Here is a 23255-nt window from a genome sequence, read left to right as displayed (position 1 = left end):
TTTCAGGATACAAAACAAATGTGCAAAAATCAGTAGCATTTCTAAAAACCAATAACATCCAAGCTGAGAGTCAAATCAAGAATGTAATCCCATTTACATTGGCCACAAGGGAGTAAGATACCTAGTAATACAGCTAACCAGGGATGTGAAAGATCTCTACAACGAGAATTAGAAAACACTGATGAAAGAAATCAGTTTACAAAAACAGATGGAAAAACATTCCATGATCATGGATAGAAAGAATCAATATTGTTAAAATGGCCATACTGCCCAAAGCAATTTACAGATTCATTGCTATTCCTATCAAACTACCAGTGACAGTTTTCACAGAATTAGGAAAAAAAAAAAAAAAAAAACTTCTAAAATTCACATGGAACCAAAAAGAGCCCGAATAGCCAAAGAAATCCTAAGCAAAAAGAACAAAGCCAGAGGCATCACACCATCCAACTTCAAACTATACTAAAAGGCTACAGTAATCGAAACAGCACAGTACTGGTACAAAAACAGATACATAGACAAATGGAACAGGTGAGAGCCCAGAAATAAAGCCACACACCTAAAACATCTAATCTCTGACAAAGTTGAAAATAACAAGCAATGGGGAAAGGACTCTATTCAATAATAACTGGCTAACCATATGCACAAGACTGAAACTGGACCTCTTCCTTTCACCACATGCAAAAATCAACCCAAGATGGATTAAAGACTGAAATGTAAAATTTAAACTATAAAAACCCTAGAAGAAAACCTAGGAAAAACTCTTCTGGATATCAGCCCTGGCAAAGATTTCATGATGAAGACTTCAAAAGCAATTGCAACAAAAACAAAAATTGGCAAGCTGGATCTAATTAAACTAAAGAGGTTCTGTACAGCAAAAGAAACTATCAACAGAGTGAACAGACAACCTACAGAATGGAAGAACATGTTTGCAAACAATACATCCAACAAAGGTCTAATATCCAGAATCTGTAAGGAATCTAAACAAAGTAACAAGCAGAAAACAACTCTATTAAAAAAAAAAAAACAAGCAAAGGACATGAACAGACACTTCTCAAAAGAAAACATACATACCACCGATAAGCATATCAAAAAATATTCAACATCACTAATCATTAGAGAAATGCAAATCAAAACCACAATGAGACACCATCGCACACCAGTCAGAATGGCTATTCTAAAAAGTCAAAAAATAACAGATGCTAGTGAGGCAATGGAGAAAAGGGAATGCTTATACACTGCCGGTGGGAATGTAAACTAGTTTGGCCACTGTGGAAAACAGTTCAGCAATTTCTCAAAGAACTTAGAAAGGGCTGGGTGCAGTGGCTCGCCCCTGTAATCCTTGCACTTTGGGAGGCAGAGGCGGGTGGATCACTTGAGGTCAGGAGTTCGAGACCAGCCTGACCAACATGGAGAAACCCCATCTCTACTAAAAATACAAAATTAGTTGGGTGTGGTGGCACATGCCTGTAATCCCTGCTACTTGGGAGACTGAGGCAAGACAATCGCTTGAACCCGGGAGGTAGAGGTTGCAGTGAGCCAAGATCGTGCCATTGCATTCCAGCTTGGGCAACAAGAGCAAATCTCCGACTCAAAAAAAAAAAAAGGACTTAGAAGGACCATGCAACCCAGCAATCCTACTGCTGAGTATATACCCAAAGGAATATAAATCATTCTACCATAAAGACACATGGATGTGTATGTTCACTACAGCACTATTCACAATAGCAAAGACACGGAATCAACCTAGATGCCCACCAACAGTGGACTAGATAAAGAAAATATGGTACATATACGCCATGGAATACTATGTAGCCATAAAAAAGGATGAAATCATGTCCTTTGCAGCAACATGGAGGCAGCTGGAGGCCATTATCTTAAGCAAATCAATACAGGAACAAAAAAATCAAATACTGCATGTTATCTCTTGTAAGTGGGAGCTAAACATAGAGCACAGACCGACACAAACAAGGAAACAAGAGACACCAAAGCCCACTTTAAGGTGGGAGAAGGGTGGAGATCAAAAACTACCTGTCAGGTACTATGCTCATTACCTGCGTCACAAAATAATCTATATAACAAACCCCCCGCGACTCGCAATTTACCCATGTAACAAACCTGCACATGTGCCCCCTGGAATCTAAAATAAAGGCTGGGGAAAAAAAGGGAGTGGAAGTAGAAAAGGGAACAATTAATCCTGCCTAAAAGAGACAAGGAAGGCATCAAAGAAAAGATGGAATTATGCTGAAACTTGAAGAATGAACAGGAACTTACTAGGTCCCCTGCCAAGTGGTATTCCAAGGCAAAGGAAAAAAAATCATGCAATGTAAATGAAATTGGTATGGATTCCCTCCAGAAGACTTACAGCTAAAGCTAATGAATCAGCCTCTCACAACTTCATTTCTTTATTAAAAAACAAAACAAAACAAAACAAAAAAAATCCGAGCATATGCCATATGCTGGGTGCTGTGCTTGGTACTAGAATTAAAGAAATAAACATATTAAGTCCCTGACCTCAAGGAGGTCAGGAGTCTAAACTTAAGGAGAGCATACATTCACTGTAATTATGCTGACTGAATTGCTCGTGGGACTTTCTTCTCTCATCTCTTGAGCAAGTCACATTCTTTGTAAGCATCAGTTTCCTAATTTGTAAAGTGGAGATAATATTATAGCTAGACAGTCTCCTTCGGTCCTGAGGGGACTGGCTCCAGGATCCCTGCAGATATGAAATTCATGGATGCTAAAGTCTCTAATTTAAAATGGTGTAGTATTTGCATATAAAATGCACACCTTCCTGTATACTTTACATCATTAATAGAATACTTATAATACCAAATACAATGTAAATGCTACATAGTTTTTATGCTGCACTTTAAATGTTTTTGTATTGTTTTTTATTGGCTTCTTTTCCTGAATATTTCCAATCTGTGCTTGGCTGAATCTGCAAATGTGTGACTCCCAAATATGAAGGGCTGATTATACCTCAAGAACTGTAGTGAAGATTAAATAATGCCAGTCAAATATTCAAAACAGTGAGCTAATGACGAATACTGGCCATCACTGCTATTAATATAATCATCATCATCACTAAGAATAAGGCAATTAAAGGCTTTAGAGAAGACTTTTTCTATTTTCTAAATCATAAGGAAGGAACAGAAAATACTTTTCTGTTTAACTCCTTCTAGATTCTATAAACAAAGTGTAAGAAGTAATAATGTGATTATCAACTCAGGCATTAAGTACCCCTAGTCTGTCATAAAGTCCAAGAACAGTATACTGAAAACAACACCTGATCCATCACAGCAGGCAAATCTCTATACAATACAGGACTGATTTTTGAGTACTAGCAGGTTTTTAACTCTGTGTATATATATGTACTTAAGAAGTAATATTCACCAACTCAAGCAGAAAAGCTTAAATAATTCACTTTGGGGCTAAAATACAAAATCAGGAGGCAAGCATGTCTCTAACACAAAATTTAGAAAGCAGTCCTTTGGAGGCAGTCAGTTATTTTAAACCTATTTAAAAATTCACCTTTGAAAGGGCACAACAGCCAAAGTTCTGAATGCTTTAAGCTGAATTTCCTTTTACAAAATCCTACTGCTCACCAGGTCAACAAACCAAACTCAATACAACAGTCTGCACTGAATATGAGATTCCCAAAGAAAGGTATAAAACAAAGAAAGCAAATGAGATAAAAATTCCATAGAGATGCAATTAAAGATACAATACACAGTAATTTGTAAGTACATAAGACAATCACATTACACTTTTTTTTTTTTAATGCAGGCAAGACTTAATGCAAAACAAAAGTCTTCAACATAGAGAAAACAAGAGGTATTAAGTTTTCTTCAACATTTACCCATCCTTCTCTTTAAACTGTAACTTTTTGTCCTAAAACTATTTAAGGGGTTCTCCCATGACTGTCTCTTTCACTGAGTCTATTTGCTTCTGGACCCAAAACCGAATTTCGTGAATTTCAAGACCCCATTTCCCAAAGTGAGAATCAAAGAAATTTTGGAAATCACAATTGGGAAATACAGCAGCATTACAACAATGGGCAAATGTTTTGTTTGATTTCCCAAAGCAAAGACTTGAGAGTTTTCTGAAGTAAAATCAAAATCCAATTTTAAAATTCTGCTTTAAATCTTAATACAATTTAAAAATCCAAGGAATATTATTTATTATATAATGCACCTAGGAATAAGTTCAAAGGTAGTGGAGAAACAATATAGTATACCAATTAAAAGTTAAAGACTAAATTTAAAAAAAAAGTTTAAGACTAAGTTTTAGAATCAGAAAAACAGGCCAGGTGTGGTGGTTCACACCTGTACCCAGCACTTTGGGAGGCTGAGGTGGGCGGATCGCCTGAGGTCGGTAGTTCGAGACCAGCCTGACCAACATGGAGAAACCCTATCTCTGCTAAAAATACAAAATTGGGTGGGCATGATGGCGCATGCCTGTAATCCCAGCTATTCGGAAGGCTGAGGCAGGAGAATCACTTGAACCTGGGAGGTGGAGGTTGTGGTGAGCCGAGATCGCGCCACTGCACTCCAGCCTGGGCAACAAGAGTGAAACTCCGTCTCAAAAAAAGAATCAGAAAAACATAGGTTTGATTTCTTCTTCCTCTTGTTTCAAGCTGTGTAAGCTTGGGCAAATTATTTAACTTCCTACGCCTCAATTGTCTCAAAAATATCTATCTCAAGGGTTTCTTCAAGAGTATTAAATATGACCATGAATAAGACATAAAGCATTTGATGAATTTTTTTTTTAAAGGCAGGATTACACTACCCTTCTCTACATCTATTTTAAAGACCTAAAGGTCAGTGATAAGAACAACAATATTAATGATAATAGAGGATACAACTTATTAAACAAGCATCTTTATAGTATATGAAGCATACTTTCAACACTTGATTTATCCTTACTGATCAACAAAATACATAATAAGCTAGCTAGACTTTTACGCTTTATTTCTCTAACTGCTATTAAGTTTGGGCATCTTTTTATGTGTGTATTTGACATTTTAGGTTTGATTCTGGCATTAAAAAACACAGAAGTTTGAACTTGAGGAATAATACTGTAATCTGTTATCATTTTTTCCTCTTTTGTTCCTAATCAATAGATTTATTTAAATCACAATATTATCTGTATTAACAAAATTCAAATTATTAATCTTACTTCCTTTTGTTTCTTCCCTCCTTGCTTTTTTTTTTCCCCTGTATGACTCAAGCTTTCCAGATGCACTACTGAAAATCACTTACTGACTAGTGGAGTAAAGGCTTCAGAAATTACTGACCAATGGAATTTATTTTGCATCCCTATATACACATTGTTAGCAGGCATTTACTTATTTCTGCAACAAATACTCAAGATGCCTCACTATAGGTAAAGCTTATTGCTTTAACTACTGAACCACAATCCTCAAATTTTTAATCCTATGCTACAGCCAGAGCACTAAATGAAAATGTTGACATAGTTTTTAGTGGATATCGTTTTTCTTCTGAGTTGTCTGATCTTACTTTTCAAATGTGCACAAGTTTGTTTAAGTCACAAAGCAGGATTGAGCAAATAAGAAATTTCTTTCTTATAACACTGTTGACATGTATTATTTGGAAAACTGGAGGAGGGCACAATGAACCAAACTGAAGAACACAAACTGTCCCTAGAAAGAAAAGCATGAGTTACAATTAATAAACAAGTTCAGCAAGGTTGCAGGATACAAGATCAATATATAAAAATCAACTGCACTTCCATACCCTAGCAGTGAACAGTCTGGAAGTAAAATTAAGAAAGCAATTCCAGGCTGGGTGTGTTGGCTCACGCTTGTAATCCCAGCACTTTGGGAGGCTGAGGCAGGTGGATCATGAGGTCAGGAGTTCAAGACCAGTCTGGCCAACATAGTGAAACCCCATCTCCATTAAAAAAAAAAAACAAAAAATTAGCCAGGTGTGGTGGTGTGCACCTGTAATCCCAGCTACTCGGGAGGCTGAGGCATGAGAATTGCCTGAACCTGGGAGGCGGAGGTTGCAGTAAGCCAAGATCGTGCCATTGCACTCCAGCCCGGGTGACAGTGCAAGACTCCTTCTCAAAAAAATAAATAAATAAATAAAAGGCAATTCCATTTACAATAGCATTAAAAAGAATACAATGCACAGGAACAAATTTAACAAAAGAAATGCAAAATTTGTATATTTAAATCTACAAAACACTGGCCAGGTGTGGTGGATCAAGCCTGTAATCCCAGCACTTTGGGAGGCTAAGGCAGGCAGATCACTTGAGGCCAGGAGTTCGAGACCAGCCTGGCCAACATGACAAAACCCCCCTCTCCTAAAAATACAAAAATTAGCCAGGCATGGTGGCAAAGGACTGTAATCCCAGCTACTCGGAGGCTAAGGAACAATAATTACTTGAACCAGGGAGGCAGAGGTTACAGCAAGCCAAGATCATGCCACTGCTCTCCAGCCTGGGCCATACAGCGAGAGTTTGTCTCAAAACAAACAAACAAACAAAACACTAAAGGAAATTAGGGCTTTAAAAAATGGAACGTCTTCCCATGCCCTTGGATTGTTAAGACTTAATATTATTGTAAAGGCAATACTCCTCAAACTCATCTATAGATTTGATACGACCTCTATCAAAATTGCAGCTGCCTATTTTGCAGAAAATGACAAACATCCTAAACTTCATATGAAAATGAGAGATCCAGAATAGTCAAAACAATCCTGAAAAAGAACAAAGTTGGAGGACTCACACATTTCACTTCAAACCTTACTACAAAGCCACAGTAATCAAGACAGTGTAGTACTGGCATAAGGACAGACATATGGACTGATGGAATAAAATTGAGAGCCAAAAATAAACTCTTAAATTTACATTCAACTGATTTTTGACAGGGATGCCAAGACCATTCAATGGGAAAGAATAGTCTTTTCAACAAATGGTAATGGAAAATTGGATAGACACATACATAATAATGAAGTTGGATCCCTACCTCATACCTTATGAAAAAGATTAACTCAAAATGGATCAGAGTATTAAATGTAAGTGTTAAAACTAAACACAGGTGTAACTTTTCCTGTCCTTGGATTAGGCAATGGTTTCTTATGACACCCAAAGCATAAGCAACCAAAGGAAAACAATAGAGACCTTTAAAATTAAAAATATATGTGCTTCAAAGGACACTATCAAGAAAGTGAAAAGACAATCCACAGAATGGGAGCAAATATTTGCAAATCACATATCTGATAAGGAACTTGTATCTAGAATATGTCTAACAACTTACAATTCAACAATAAAAAGGCAGATAACCCAATTTAAAAATGGGCAAAAGATTTCGATGAATGTTGCTCCACAGAAGATACATAAATGACCAATAAGCACATAAAAAGGTGTTCAATATCATCAGTCATTAGGAAAATGCAAATCAAAGCCACATAGAGATACCACTTCACACCCTCTAGGACCAATACAATCAGACAGACAATAACAAGTGTTGGTGAGGATGTAAAGACAGTCTAACCTTCATACATTGCTACTACAAACGTAAAATCATGTGCCTCTTTGGAAAACAGTCTGACAGTTCCTCAGAGTTAAACATAGTTACCATATGACCTAAAAATTTTACTCCTTTGTACCTACTCAGGAGAAGTAAAAACATATCCACACAGAAACTTACAAATGAATGCTTATAACAGCATTATTCATAATAGCCAAAAGTTGAAAACAATCCATGTGTCCATAAAGTGACAAAGCAAAAGCAAAATGTGGTATATCCATACAATAGAGTATATTCAGTCCTAAAAAGAAATGAAGTACTGATACATGCTGCAATATAGATGAGCAAGTAAAAGAAGCCAGACACAAAAGGGCACACTATTTGATTCCACTTATATGAATACAGAAATCCACAGCAACAGAAGGTAAATTAATGGTTGCAAAGGACTGACTGGAGACAACAGGGTGTGACCACTAATGGAAACGTGGTTTTTCGGGGGTGATGAAAATGCTCTGGAACTAGAAAGTAATGATGAATGCATAACTTTGTGAATATACTAAAAATCACTGAGTTTTACACATTAAAAGGGTGAATTTTACAGTTTATAAGAGTGTGAGATATTTTCCAAACCTCTTCAAACCAGTCCAGATGAGCTACACCAGTTATCAGCAAACACTTGCTACAAGCCTGTTGCAGGTAAGACACTAAGCACCACAGGCAGACTGTGTCCTCTAAGTTTATAATCTGACTGAGAAGACAAGTAAGGTAAAAAATAAAACAAAATAAACTTTAGCTTGATATACAGCAAGAAAATGTGACAAGCTAACATATAATTTCTATAACTCCTACACACAGGTACTGCTAGAAAAGATCACGTGAACTGGGGCAGGAGAAAAGGTGGAAAGGATTTTAAGCTTGAAAATAATCCACAGAGGATTCTGATATGCCACCTCCCCGCAGTGGGGGGAAAAAACGTAAGATCATGATAGAAAGAAAGTATGATTTGGATAGATGGATAAAAAAAGGAGGTAAATGTTTTGATTAAAAGGTGTGAGGTAGGAAAATACAAAACAAGTTATCAAAATAGAGCTATCAAAGTGCATAGGATATATTTGTATATATGAACATATTATATGTATATATGTATTTTGATATACATGTATTTTTGAAAGTACATACGTGACAGTATAGTATAGTACAATACCTTTGGAGACATAATTAACTTTAGATATTAGACAAAAGTTAAATCAAACTTCTCGTATAAATAGAGTTTTTTTTTGGATACTTCACTTTATCTGCGGTATATAGCTAAGCTGTGTTACTAAGGAGTACTTATCATATTTCAGTATCAGATGAACTTGAGCTAATTTGATTACTTTTTCTTTGCTTCTTATCAAATACCTTCCTTCCTAATAATCCATTAGAAATGTCACAAATTGGCAGATTTTCATTTGGAAATATATTTGAGAAGGATATATTTTCCATCAAATCAGTAGAAAGGCAGCTATGAACTAATAAAGAAGAAGTATTTGCTGAGGACTTAGTGTGAACACATAGGCATGGTTTATATTTTTAAGTAGTGTATTTCTAACATATACAAGATTCAATTTGACTTTTGAGCAAACTTTTAAAATATAAGACACCTTTAGGAACAGATAGGTCAATTCACAATTTCTAATTTTACTTGAAGTACTGCTGGTAGGTTGTACTGAATTTTTTCTACCAAATTCATTTACACTATCTCCTACCGTGACTTCTTTCCTCAATTCTACGTCCTCTCGTATCCAGCAACTCCTCCATTCTTCAGAACTAAACACATCTCACCATTCTATCATTTTTTAAAAAATCTAATTCACTAACTCTGCTCACATGATTCCTTGCTCCTTTATGCCTCACAGATGACGTTTTTATAGAATACAAAAAAAGAGAGAGATCTTTTAGGTAGCCACGTAAAATTCAGGAGCAAGACTCAAAAAAAGTCCATATCAAGTATCTAGTATTCATTGCTGAGCACATTGCAGTTATTCAATTAATTCTTACTGAATGATTGAGAAGTCTAAGGGAACACAGCTAAAAGAGAAACTTAAAAACTTATCCTTCATCTCCAAAAAAGGATTAAAGTTTGAAAAAAAAAATCCCTAGGTGATTCTGATATGCTACTTCTTAAGCCAAAAAACAAAATGAAGTACATTTGTTTAAGTATACTTAGAACCTTGGAAAGTACTAACTTTCATTTTGGCAGTACGTCACCTGGTCAGTTATTTTGGATACATCGGTTTGACTGCTTTATAACTGTTCCTGCATATAACAATTCTAAAAAGCTACTGCCATTTTAAAATTTATTTTAAAAGCATCCTTTATTTATATTTGTAAAGATAATCCCCTCATGAACAAAGTAACATCACTACAAGATTTCATTATAGTGTATGTATGGACTTAGTATAAAACTAACTGAAGGGGCAGTCTTCAGATGAGGCTGGATAAACAAATACACCAGAAAGGCCCTAAGAGAACTTTGCACAATAGAAAATAGTTATTAAAGAACATTAATTATGTTATTCTAAGCTCACAATAATATAGTCAATATACTAGAAAACAAAGCATTAAAAAGAAATAGTATTATCTTCTAGTAATTTAATCAAGTAAGATTATAATCCACCATGCTACTTTTTTTTATATTATACTTCAAAGTTCCAGGGTACATGTGCACAACGTGCAGGTTTGTTACATATGTATACATGTGCCATGTTGGTGTGCTGCACCCATTAACTCGTCATTTACATTAGGTATATCTCCTAATGCTATCCCTCCCTACTCCCCCCACCCCACAACAGTCCCCAGTGTGTGATGTTCCCCTTCCTGTGTCCAAGGGTTCTCATTGTTCAATTCCCACCTATGAGTGAGAACATGCGGTGTTTGGTTTTTTGTCCTTGCGATAGTTTGCTGAGAATGATCATTTCCAGCTTCATCCATGTCCCTATAAAGGACATGAACTCATCATTTTTTATGGCTGCATAGTATTCCATGGTGTATATGTGCCACATTTTCTTAATCCAGTTTATCATTGTTGGACATTTGGGTTGGTTCCAAGTCTTTGCTATTGTGAATGGTGCCGCAATAAACCTACGTGTGCATGTGTCTTTATAGCAGCACGATTTATAATCCTTTGGGTATATACCCAGTAATGGGATGGCTGGGTCAAATGGTATTTCTAGTTCTAGATCCCTGAGGAATCGCCACACTGACTTCCACAATGGTTGAACTAGTTTACAGTCCCACCAACAATGTAAAAGTGTTCCTATTTCTCCAAATCCTCTCCAGCACCTGTTGTTTCCCGACTTTTTAATGATCACCATTCTAACTGGTGTGAGATAGTATCTCATTGTGGTTTTGATTTGCATTTCTCTGATGGCCAGTGATGACGAGCATTTTTTCATCCACCATGCTACTTTTAACCCTGATTTAACACTGGAGAGATCTTCTAGGTCAGTTGTAAAAGTCATTTCCAAATAATCATTAGTACAATTTGACCAAGCCACTAAATTTTTCAATATCCATTCCCTTTAAAATGTGAAAGGTGATACAGGTTTTGGTAGACTATATTTTTACTCACAGGCAGCCAAAATTGATTTAACTTATATTCTACTCTCATATGCCCACATGAAACTTGGGAATCAAGGATATATCCTTGACCGTTTTCATTCTCTCTTACCCAATCTACCTACATAGAATCACTAAACTATAACCAGATTAACTCTTTAACATTTGTTATGGGTTTCCTTCGCTACAATCCCCCTATCTTAATTGAGGACCTCAACTCCTACTGGCCTCCTGAGCCTCCCTTTTCCTGCCTACTATCCAAAGATTTTTTTACATATGCATAAAACATACTCCGTTACTAAATAACTTCCTGGTTTCTCGTCTTTACAATAAAACACAGAATTCTTAGTACGGCATATCCATTCCTTCATAATCTGTAGCCTGCCCCTCTCTGTAGCTTCAGACCTTTTTGGCATGCCCCTTTTCCAGCCTATGTTCTAATAATCTAAGCCATCATCAGTTTCCGAAAATCAAATTGTTGGCCCAGACTCCACAGTATGACTAACAGCCTTCAAAACTTAGTTTGCATACCTACTAACCATCACACCTAGGAGGGCTCCTGACTTACTGCCTCACCACTCTAGTCTAAATTAGCTGACCAACACTACCACCAGTGCTCCAACTGCACCTTGTTTATCCTGATCATAGCACTTTGATATTGTAACATAATTTCTGTTTACCTGTCTATAAACTGTATTAGACTATAATACGGGTGGGCTGAAGTGTTTTATTTCTTTTTCTTTTTTCTTTTTTTTTTTGAGATAGAGTCTCGCTCTTTGCCCAGACTAGAGTGCAGTGGTGCTATCTTGGCTCACTGCAAGCTCCGCCTTCCGGGTTCATGCCATTCTCCTGCCTCAGCCTCCCAAGTAGCTGGGACTACAGGCGCCTGCCACCGCGCCCGGCTATTTTGTATTTTTAGTAGAGAAGGGGTTTCACTGTGTTAGCCAGGATGGTCTCCATCTCCTGACCTCGTGATCCGCCCGCCTCAGCCTCCAAAGTGCTGAGATTACAGGCATGAGCCACCGCGCCCTGCCTGAAGTCTTTTATTTCACCATCTGCAATGCCTTAACAGTTCCTGAGAAAAGACATAGGAATCACTCAGTGTTTGACGTACAAGAGAATGAATATGAGATCATGACCATGTTCACATCACACTGGGTATTTCACATTTCAAATATTAAGACTAATGGGTCTTACCTAGACATTACTTTTCTTTTTACTACATTCCAACCTACAATACCCTTACTACTTTATTTCTGCAGAAAAGCACTTTCTTGCTTTGTTCTGACTAGTCCATGAAATCTCAAAAGCTGAGAACCTCTTCAGTTTACAGTTGAAGACATGGGCTTGGGTTAAGAATTGGCCTAAATGTCACTTGGCTAATAGCAGTTTAGATCCCATGCTAATTTTACTGTATAATACCTCGAACTGACACACACAGTTTGAAAAGCCACAATTGTTTATCATCAAGAGGTTAAAAATATATAATAAAAAGAGACTATAGGCACAATAGTGGGAAAAGGGAGCATTTAAATGACCTAATAATATTCATAGGAAGCGTGTATTCTATATGAAAAATACAATGAATCTACTGAATGAATTAAGATGTGAATGAAAATAAAGATTATAGCAGAATAAAATTAGTTTTGGAAATATATATTAAAGGCCACAAAAATGTTCAAATCTTTTGGCCCAACTTCCACTTACAGGATTACTTCCACTTAAGAGATTCTACTCTAAGCGAATAAAGCCCCTAGAAGGGGGAAAAAACTACATATAAAGATGTTCACTGCCTCATTATTTATATAGAAAAAAAGTAAAAGCAAAAAATACGAAAGAATAGAATGAATAAATTATGGTTCATCCACTGACAAAATACTGGGCAACATTTTAAAGAATTATGAACACTATATAGAAAACTAGGAAAATCTTTATGAGCCAATGTTAAAAGAGAAATAAATTTATAGCATGAATATATGTATTTAACCATAATTACATTCATTACAAATATTTTTATGTAAAAATTTAATAGGAAACTTAGTAGGAAAAACATAAAATTTGATATTTTTCCCATTTCCCAAATAGCATGTAGTTTTTTTTTCACACTGGTTCTACAATTGAAAAAGAGAAGTCTTCAACTTTGAAGCTCTTGAAAATTTTTAAGTTCTAAATTCCACAGTTTAAGCTTAACATATCAGAAAACTCTATGTAGTTTTGGCTTCCAAGAAAATAAAGGAATGGATTGTTACTGAATTATAAAATTTTTATAAAACACACTAAAACTGTGGTGTTTATCTTCCAGTTTAAAATATCAGAATCATTAAGAACCGTATGATAATCAGAGTAGATGGCAACGTGGCTCAACAGCTAGGTAACTAATTATTAGAGATTCGGATACTGAACTTCATCCTAGGACAGTTACAAGCTTATTGTAAATTATATGTGATTTTAAATTCTAGTTTTTAGACATCCTCATATGAATACTGAGGACAGTGCAGTGGCACCCTCTCATATACTAAGAAACATGAGTAATTGGAAAGATTGAAGAACTGTAAGAAATACCTCTTTCCCAACACCTCCTCCAAGTTCTTAATATGAATATCTGGATTATGCAGATCATTTTAGCCCCAAGCCTACAATTTGTTCTTTAGCAGTGAACATGGGGATTCAGAAGTAGAGCCAGAGTGGAAATAAGAGTAGAAAGAACTCAAAACACTTCTGTATATAGATCTTTCTCTTATCCAACTAAACAAACCTTATTGTCCAGATAAAAATAGTTAACTAAATTACACCAATTCTTTGCTGTCAATGTTGTCCACCATTTCTGGGTTTCATGTTTTCTTTCCTCTATAAAACTTGCTCAGTATTTAGCAAGCCCCACCCATCTTCTGTCACTCTAATTAGTCCTATGTCCCCAAACTGAAATATATTCAAATTCATTTATTCAACAATTGTTTGTTGAGTGCTTACTATCTGCAAGCCACCAAAGAGATCCAATGACTACCAAACTGGGTCTCCCTTCAGCCTTTGTAAATTGCCTTTAAATTGATTCTATTCATTCCAAAATATGGTACTTGGCATTAGAGCAAAATATAGCACATATTACTTCTTTAGTTATAAACTCTAGATATAACGAAGAAAATGCCTGCCTTGTTTTTCAAGGCAGCATTACATTTTAAAATGCCCTTTACAAAAGATGCACTCAGGATTATTTAAACTAATAATTTCAAGCAGACCATTTGGCTCAAACTGTGGGCTGAAGGGGTAATTTCTTATTTTAAGGAAGAAATATCATAAAGTTATACAAAACCATGAACATTAATTTCCAAACTCACAAACAAGTAATACTGTTACAACACATCTAACTCCTGTCATTAAAAATATGTGCATGCCTAGCATCTGAATGGTATCATATCCCACATTTCTTTAGTTTTCTGTTGTTTGCAATAAAAGTGAAAATGTTATTTAAGTAAACTTGTTTCCACAGTATAGGAAAGTCAATTCAAAAGTCCTTCCTTTAACTTTCCTTATACATTCCCATTTTCTCCTCTACCCTGCTCCAAAACACATAAACACAAAGTATTGAAATGAATATACAACTCCATGAAATGCAGTATTCTAAAAGCAAGAATGGAAAGATAAAAAATGAGTTCAAGTCTTCCAGCTGATAAACTGGGCTGTAAGTCAAAAGTCCAAAATCTTAGATGTAACAGAACACAGTCACATTTAGGCTATATAGTGTCACTGTTACTAAAGATTACACCTTAATTTTAAATACCAGAGCCCAAGCATACAAGTAAAAGAATCCAATACTAAATACATATTACTTTCACAATTACCTCTAAATCTTTCTTAAAATACTAGAAGTTATTAAATCTGAGAAAACTGTATGTTCAGGCCCTCTCACAGAATCAAAACATTGGGGGAGGGGTAGATTCAAGTGATAATTCAGGGAAGTGTTACAAATGTCAGAACTGGGTGAACAACTGAACTGGAAGTATGGTAAAGAAGTGTCAAGGATTATCCCGAATTTCTAGTTTAGGCAAATGAGTTAATAGTGAAAATATTAACCTACTTCACGTATTTTTTAAGAATAGTTTTCTTTTTTTGGGTGACAGGTCAGAGTAAGGAAGAATTAAGGAATGAGTTCAGACTTACATACTATGGAATTTCTGTTATTCGTGGGACATCAGGAGGTACCTAGTAGACAGCTGGATCTGGCTCAGAAGAGAAATACATTCTGGAGATAGATTTGTGAGTCATCAGCATACAGGTAGCATGTAACAAGTCACGTGAATAAATGAGATCAACAGGAACGGAGAACAGAAATAAGTTTGAAGCACCTCCTGGAGAATACAAATATTTAAAGGGGTAGATAGAGGAGCAAGACCTAGCAAAAGACTTAACAAATGGGAGGTCAAAGACATAAGGAAACAACAAGAAGAGAATATCCCAGAGATGAAGCTGTTTCAAAAAGGAAGGGGTTGGGGAAAAGGTGGTCAAATACAATGTCCAGAAAATGTCTCTTTTCTCATCATCTGCCCCCAACTTTCAGTAAAGAGCACTGCTTTTCTAACTTTAATCATTGGAAGAGAGGCTGTGACTGTCATTCACTATAATCTATGCTCCATTTTTAGCACAAACTTACAAACACTAAACCTAAAGCAAATGTAAACTCAAGTTTTTGGTATTACTGCACCATCTCTCATTTCTTAGTCTAGTTTCTATTTGCTATATGTTCAAAATGCAAGATGCTACCTATTTTAATTATGAAAAAGAGAGGAGGTCTATTTCACATGCTTGGTAGAGCATTAAACAGCATTTACTAATATAAATAAATGCCATATAATAATGTCAATTAGACTAGATTTGGGGGGTGAGGGTTAAACAGGCAAGTAAAATTTGGGGGACGAGGGGTAAAAATGAACAAGTAAAATGTTCAAAAATAAGGCAGTTGCCAAAATCTGAGAGAAATATCTACCATTGTTCAAAGTACTATTTTTTGATAATACTCTTTCATAAGAGCATCACCAAAGTTAACAATTTTAAAGTTCAGTCATTGACAAACTACTGATACATGAATGAATCTCAGAAGCTTTCTGCTAAATTAAAAAAAAAGACATAAAAGGCTATATATGATTCCATTTTTATGTTCTAGAAAAGGAAAAACTATAGAGACAGAAACCAGATCTAGTTGCCTCGGGCTGAAGTAGGGGCAGGAACCTGATTACAAAGGGATACACGGAACTTTTGGGGGTAATGGAAATATTCTGATTGTGGTGGTGGTTTTAAGACTGTGTATGTTTGTCAAAACTCATCAAACTGTACACCCAAAAGACTGAGTTTTACTGTATAAATTATACCTCAATACACCTGACATATTAAAAAAAATTTCAGTCATCAGATAACTATTTTAACTGAATAGCCTATTTTCCCCCAATGACCTCTGAACATTTTATTGGCCTCCTGCTCCCCAAAGGGTACCCTGCTTCTGCTGGCTTAATGTCTCAGAACTTTGGTGTCACTGGTCTCAGACACCACTCTGCCGTCCACTATCCAGCAGGTGGTGGTCTTTTGGATAGTTTGCATGGAGCTGCTGCTGTCCAGGGCATCATCAAGATTAAAGTTCTTGCCATCTTCAAGCAGGTGGTGGTAGGTGGCGCTCTCAGCCTCCAGCTTGACCTTGATGTTCAGCAGGGTCTCGTACTCCTGGGCCTGGTGCTGCCCCTCTGCCTGGGTCTGCGCCAGCTCTGACTCCAGGTGCAGCAGGATTCTGTTGAGCTGCTCTATCTGCAGGGCATAGCAGGTCTCCACCTCCCTCACACTGCTCTCCAGAAGCTGGCCTTCAGATTTCTTATCGAGTCCAGGTGGATCTCCAAGGACTGGACCGTATGTCTCAGCTCCGTGTCATCTCAGCAGCTCCGACCTCTGCGGACTGAGTGGTGACCACTGTGGTGCTCTCCTCAATCTGCTGAGACCAGTACTTGTCTCGCTCCTCTTGGTTCTTCTGAGCTAGCTCGTCGTATTGGGCCTGGATGTTTGTCATGATCTTGGCGAGGTCCTGAGATTTGGGGGCATCTACCTTCACGGTCAACCTAGAACTGGTGAGCTGGGCTTGTAGGCCTTTTACTTCCTCTTTGTGGTTCTACTTCATTAAGAGCAGCTCCTCCCTGAGAGCCTCGATGTCTGTCTCCAGCTAGAGCCAAGTGACACTGGTGTCATCAATGACCTTGCAGAGCCCATGGATGTCATTCTCTATAGACTGGCACATGGCCAGCTCTGTCTCATACTTGACTCTAAAGCCATCAGCAGCAAGATGGGCATTGTCAATCTGCAGAACAATGCAGGCATTGTCCACAGTATTTGCAAAGATCTGAGCCCTCAGATCCTCGATGGTCTTGAAGTAATGGCCCCAGTCTCTAACCTGGGGGGTCCCTTCTTCTCCAGGTGCTCCCGGGTGTTGCTCTCCAGTCTCTGGTTCTTGGTCTCTAGGCTCCTCACTCTGTCCAGGTAGGAGGCCTGGTGGTCGTTCAGGCTTTGGAGGGTCTCCTTGTTCTGGATGCCTCCCATTCCTGCCAGACCCTGGGCCATCCAAGTGGCCAGGCCCCTGGACCCCAAGCTGCCGCAGAAGCTGGTGGAGCAGGACACGGAGATCCGGGAACCAGAGCCCTTGGCGCCTGCATAGACGCTGGCTGCACTGCTGGCTGGACGGAGCCCAGGAACCGGTAGTTGGTGGAGAAGGTGGAGCAAGTGGTGAAGCTCATGCTGTCCGGGGAGGAGAGCGAGAGGACAGGACTCAGGCTTTGCTGACCCTGAATAGCATTTTTTATGTGCTGTAACGTATTTCTCATTATTTAACTTATCTGATTACATATAATACTTAAATTGGCAAAGAAAATTAAAACTGCAATAAATCCAAAGATAAAAACAAGAAAGTATTTGGATACTTCACCTCTTGCAATACTCCAGTATCTTACTCCAATTATACTGCCTAAGGAATCAGAACAAAAAACCCTTCCTGTACTTCATGATCCTCACTAACAGCTTAAAAAGGAACTCTGCTTTAAATTTTTCTTTATTTTTATAAAGTTATGTATATATTGTTAGGAATATATGTAAATAAAATATTCCTACCCCCAAAGCAAGAAGCCCTCAAGGACACAGCTCTACCTAAGAAAATTATATTTTGAAATTAAGAGAAATGTACTTGCCATTCACTAATCTTAGATTTAAAAACATACCTTTAAGAAATACCATATGGCTCAATTCTAACTAAACAACAAATATATATTGAATACTTAAAACAGGAGCAGCACTGTGATGATGTTATAGACATACAGATGAAGATGATACAAAACCTCTTTGCTTTCACAGAGCTGATGGTTTAGTATGGCTGACGAATATAGGAACAAATTATTTTATCAAGAGATACAAGTAAAAAACTGTACAAATGCTATGAAATGGAATGATCAGGGAAACTTTTGCAAAGGCAATGCTTTCTCTTTCTCCTCAGAAAAAATTTCTGGTCCTTGAGCTGACATTTTGAAAAGTAATATATGTCTACAGAAGTGGGAACAATACACAAATATATATTTTCATGGTTAATGTCAATGCTTTTCCACCGGCAATCTATTTTGAACTTACGAAGATCTCAGAATTTGAGGCCTCTGAAACTGCTCTGGGTTTCATCAGGGAAAGTAACACATTACAAGATCATCCACATTAACAACAAATATCTGTATTAGCCACAGTATGTAAAAATTTGCTTTGGGGGAGATGAAATGGACATTGATAGTGAAAGGAAGAGATACATAAGAAAAGGGAAAGAGAAAATAGTAAAAAGATTAGTAGAGTTAAATAAAAGCGTATGTCACATGTGTCTTTCAGGATAACTTGAAGGTAACGTTATGGAATAAATACTAGTTTCTGAATTCTATTCTTAAAGGGGAAAGAATCAGTAGTTTTCAGGTCATGACATTTCAACTTTCAATCTTAGAGCTTTCTGAGGTATACGCAGAATCATAGGAAGAAATTTTTTCATGTGCATCAATTTTAAAGAATAGTATTAATAAAAAATAAATAAATAATAAATGGAGTTATGCCCAACTTAAAACCATGTAAAATTTCAACTTGGTCATTACCAAAAAAAAACTAAATTACATAGAGCATACACTCAGATGATCGATGTCTTTAGCTCCAAATTGGCAACCCACAATCTGATTCAAATAAAGACAACTGAAGGCAGGTTTTAAAATACTGAAAAGGTTGACAAGTAGCAGTGTTGAGTAAACTCTGTAATGTATTTCCTTGCCAGGATTAAAGGACATTTTTGCTTTACAAATACCAAATTAAATATCATAAATATCAGTCATAAAGACTAATATTTTAGAAGTAAATTATAGCCAGAATTTAACAATTTATTGTGTTTTAGACATTGTTAGTTTTAATATATCTAGAATAGTATTTTTTCAATAGTGCTCATATAAAAATAACTCTGCATTTCACCTGCATAAGTGACCCAAATATGTTAATTCTAACAAAAGGAAATCCAGCATTTTAAAATTATGTCACAGCTTCTGAATTTCTCAGGAGAGGCAAAAGTGTATATATAATTATTTTAATAAATTAATATCGCTAATTTCTGAAAAAGTTTTTCTTTTCTGTCAAAGGACAAATATGTACAAAAGAGAACTCAAAGGAAATTGGTATATCCATGTTAAGAGATATGTTACACATGTAAGATGGCAAAGCAATTTACCTACATGAATTATTTTGAAAATTCAATGCATTCCTGGGAATTTTTTTAATGCTTAACATTATTAAAAGTAACAAGAGTCACAACAAAATCATAAAAATACAGTTAATCTATAAATGAGCATGACTGATCATTTTTTAAAATTTCAGTATTGTTACAGCCTGAGAATAGCTTTTGCCAAATTTTCTAAAGCTACCTATTCCACAGATACCTTCATTTAATATATTCCACAGTACATGCATTTAAAAATCAATATCCTGTTTATATGCATATTTGAATATACAAACATTTTGTGTTCTATACATGAAGTAAAGTAACAAGGTGGTTTTTTTAAAAAAAAAAAAGACTATAATCAAATAATGAATCAGCTACAACTGACCAAAACATTTTAGAATTACTCTTGTAAGCTCCACAAGAAAAACAGTGTCACTAACTTCATAACCAAGGCTACCCTTTCACTAAAAATTGTATTATAAATTTTGAAGAGCCAGGGTGGTAGAATGTAAAGAATAGAGGTTTAAGAATTAGATACATTTTAGCTGGAATCCTACTTCTAACACTTGCTAGGTTTGCTACCCTGAATAAGTCTCTTAAGCATGATGAACCTCAATTTCCTCTGTAAAAAGAGAACAGTATCACTAACTTCACTGAGTTGGGTGGTTCAAATCATGATACACAGTATCCTGGTTAAGGCTTATGGGTAAAGTATCAACTCTGAAATCCTTTCTCCACTTTCTTGAACTTATTAGTTGTGTGACCTTGGGCTAGTCACGTAATCATTCTATATCTCAGTTTTCTCATACAACTGCCTTCAACTTCATATTCAACTTTTCAATACCTTGAGGAACTGAAAAACCTTTTCCCTCGCACAGTTTCTGTCACATGGAAACATTCAATAATACTACATATTACAAACATAAAGCATTCAACACAGTGCCAGACACAAAAAAAATCCCTAAACTAAGTTTCAAGTGATATTGTACAGTGTCTAAAACTCAAATTCACCCCAGAAAATGAAGATTTGTCATAAAGATGAGAAAAAGACTATTTCAAATGCGTTAAAGGTATTCACAAAAGGAATTCCTATAAGGTTGTATGTAATGGCAACAGTTCTGGAATAAGTGCACAACCTCCCAAGTTGATGACTATAATGATCAACATTCTCTGGCTATAAAAATACTGCACTTTACAAAGTGATCAGTCATACTAATTTATAGATTTAGCTACTATCCTACAATTGGTCATATACATTTCTATGAATGAAATGACTCTCTAAAGCTGAATTTTGTCTTTCTAACAACAGATGCTTTGACAAACAACTTCAACTCAATATAAAATACTTAAAAGAACTAAAAGCTTCACAGACTGCTTAACAAAAATTGTTTTAAATATAAGATGGTAAAGAGTTATTGATTTTTAAAAGTATTATACATACAGAATATATATCCTGAATTCTATTTCAGCTTCTTTGCCTGAAGTACACAATTTTCTTGACTAAGTGACTGGCAAGTATCAAATCAACTAACACCCAAAAGATAATATTAAAATTTCATCGAAACTAGATACATAGAATCCTGAAGCCATAAGAACAAATGTAAATCAGACTGATCATTTACTAACTGTAGGACCATGGGCAGTTTTCTAAACCTTTCCAGCCTCGGTTTCCTCATCTGTACATTGTAGATAATTATTGTTTCTACTTTTGGGCATGTTACAAGATTAAATGAGATATTATGGGGACAGACTTAACTCCTGGCAAATAAGTCCTCAAAATCTTATGTGACAAAATCTTAGCTGGCAATGCTACATCAAGCGATGATCTCTCCTAATGATATAACTTTGGGAATAGAAAAAAATATGCCTTAAAACATAATGCAATTTGACAAAACTCAATTCAATAAAACTGACTCCAGATTTACACCAAAAAAAATTACACACAAGACAAATACCTAAAATTACTTTTATTACTTAATTTATTTGGGCAAAATATTCTAAGCACATAAAATAACCTTTAAAATTACAATGATGGCCTTAAGAGACATGGAGTTTAAAATTCCTTTTAAATCAACCAGAAACACTAAAATCCCACTCTATTTTCATACCAGGAAAATACAACCAAGAAACAGGTATCCTCTCTCTCAAAGACGAGAAAAATGCACTTTGAACTTAGATAATTGAAAAAGTAACAAATGGTATCAGTGTCAGCACTGAGCAATACCTAGCTTCAAGACCAGAGCTCACACATTTCTTAAAGCAACATAATCTAAGAAAACACTAGTGTCAGGGAATCCCTTATCCTCCCGCTGACTTACTACATGAATCTACATAAATCATACGGTCTCTTAAGTGTCAACTATTTCATCATTAAACAGAAATCATGCTGGTCACTTCTCTCACAGGGATATCAGAATATTTTTAAATGAACTCAGGTCACCTTGAAAAAGGACTAGTTTTAAAATATCAAGAATTATTGTAAATGACAACTGCTGAAAAAAGGAAAAACTTTGCTTAAAAAGTCCATCTTAAAACAATTTTTAAAGGCTATATAAGACCATAAATTACCACCAAACCTAACCTAGTATGCTCAGGATATTAAAATAAGCATGTTCAACTGAACAGTTGTCAGGCTTCTATAAAGGTTCCTAGTCAATTATTTCCCATTCATTTTTATGGCAAGTAAATGTGATAAACAGAATTAAAGTTACATTCTCTAAAAGGAATTACTGTTTATCTCAGACTCCCTAATCACTTCACATAAAACTGAAATCTTAATTTAAAATTTTTGAATTTCTTCCAAATTATGCTTTTCCTAATAAGCACCAGAAAGGAGGATTAAATAAAATTAAATAAAACTCAAACTCCTGGTTTTTATTTACTCTTATATTATTAATTACTACATCTTATTTTGAGAAAGTAAAAATACCACAATGGGGTATATCAAACATGTAACACAGATATGTTCAAACATTTCTATGACAGTTTGATGATGGATTGGTACCAAAAAATTAAATATGAAATTAGTTGAAGAAGCCTTAGAAAATACATTTTTCGGCTGCAAGTAAAGAAAATTTTGTATTGGCATAGCTTTGCTCATATTTTTGAAATTTAATAATGATTACTATGAAGAACCAAGTTTACTGCCATAGTAAAAACTTTCACTTTTCATCCCTAAAAAGAATCTCAAGTAGACAGTTTTTCTTTTTTCAAGTAATGTATAACTTTTCCTTAAAAGCAGAAAATATTATAACGATCTCTAGAACAGGTTCAAAAATGTTCTCAAATAACTTTAGTAAACAAATTGTTGAATAACTTTAAAAAGGAAGCATCCTATATACACTTCTCAAGCATTGAAAATTATCTATTTACTATTCAACTCTGATTTACTTTCATTATTTACTTGAAATC

General features: G+C 35.8%; 1 protein-coding gene and 1 pseudogene across 2 annotated transcripts in view; both read right to left on the bottom strand.

Moving 5' to 3' along the window:
* NIPBL (NIPBL cohesin loading factor) overlaps nt 1-23255 on the bottom strand; it is a 186296-nt gene that overhangs the window by 159971 nt on the left and 3070 nt on the right. The gene's annotated exons all lie outside the window — the stretch shown is intronic.
* Nucleotides 16245-18030, bottom strand: LOC100588107 (annotated as a pseudogene).

This window comes from Nomascus leucogenys, chromosome 6 (genome assembly GCF_006542625.1).
Source record: "Nomascus leucogenys isolate Asia chromosome 6, Asia_NLE_v1, whole genome shotgun sequence".
NCBI classification, from domain to species: Eukaryota; Metazoa; Chordata; class Mammalia; order Primates; family Hylobatidae; genus Nomascus; species Nomascus leucogenys.
Note: the sequence above shows the minus strand (reverse complement) of the source record. Positions and strands in the feature narration are given on the sequence as shown.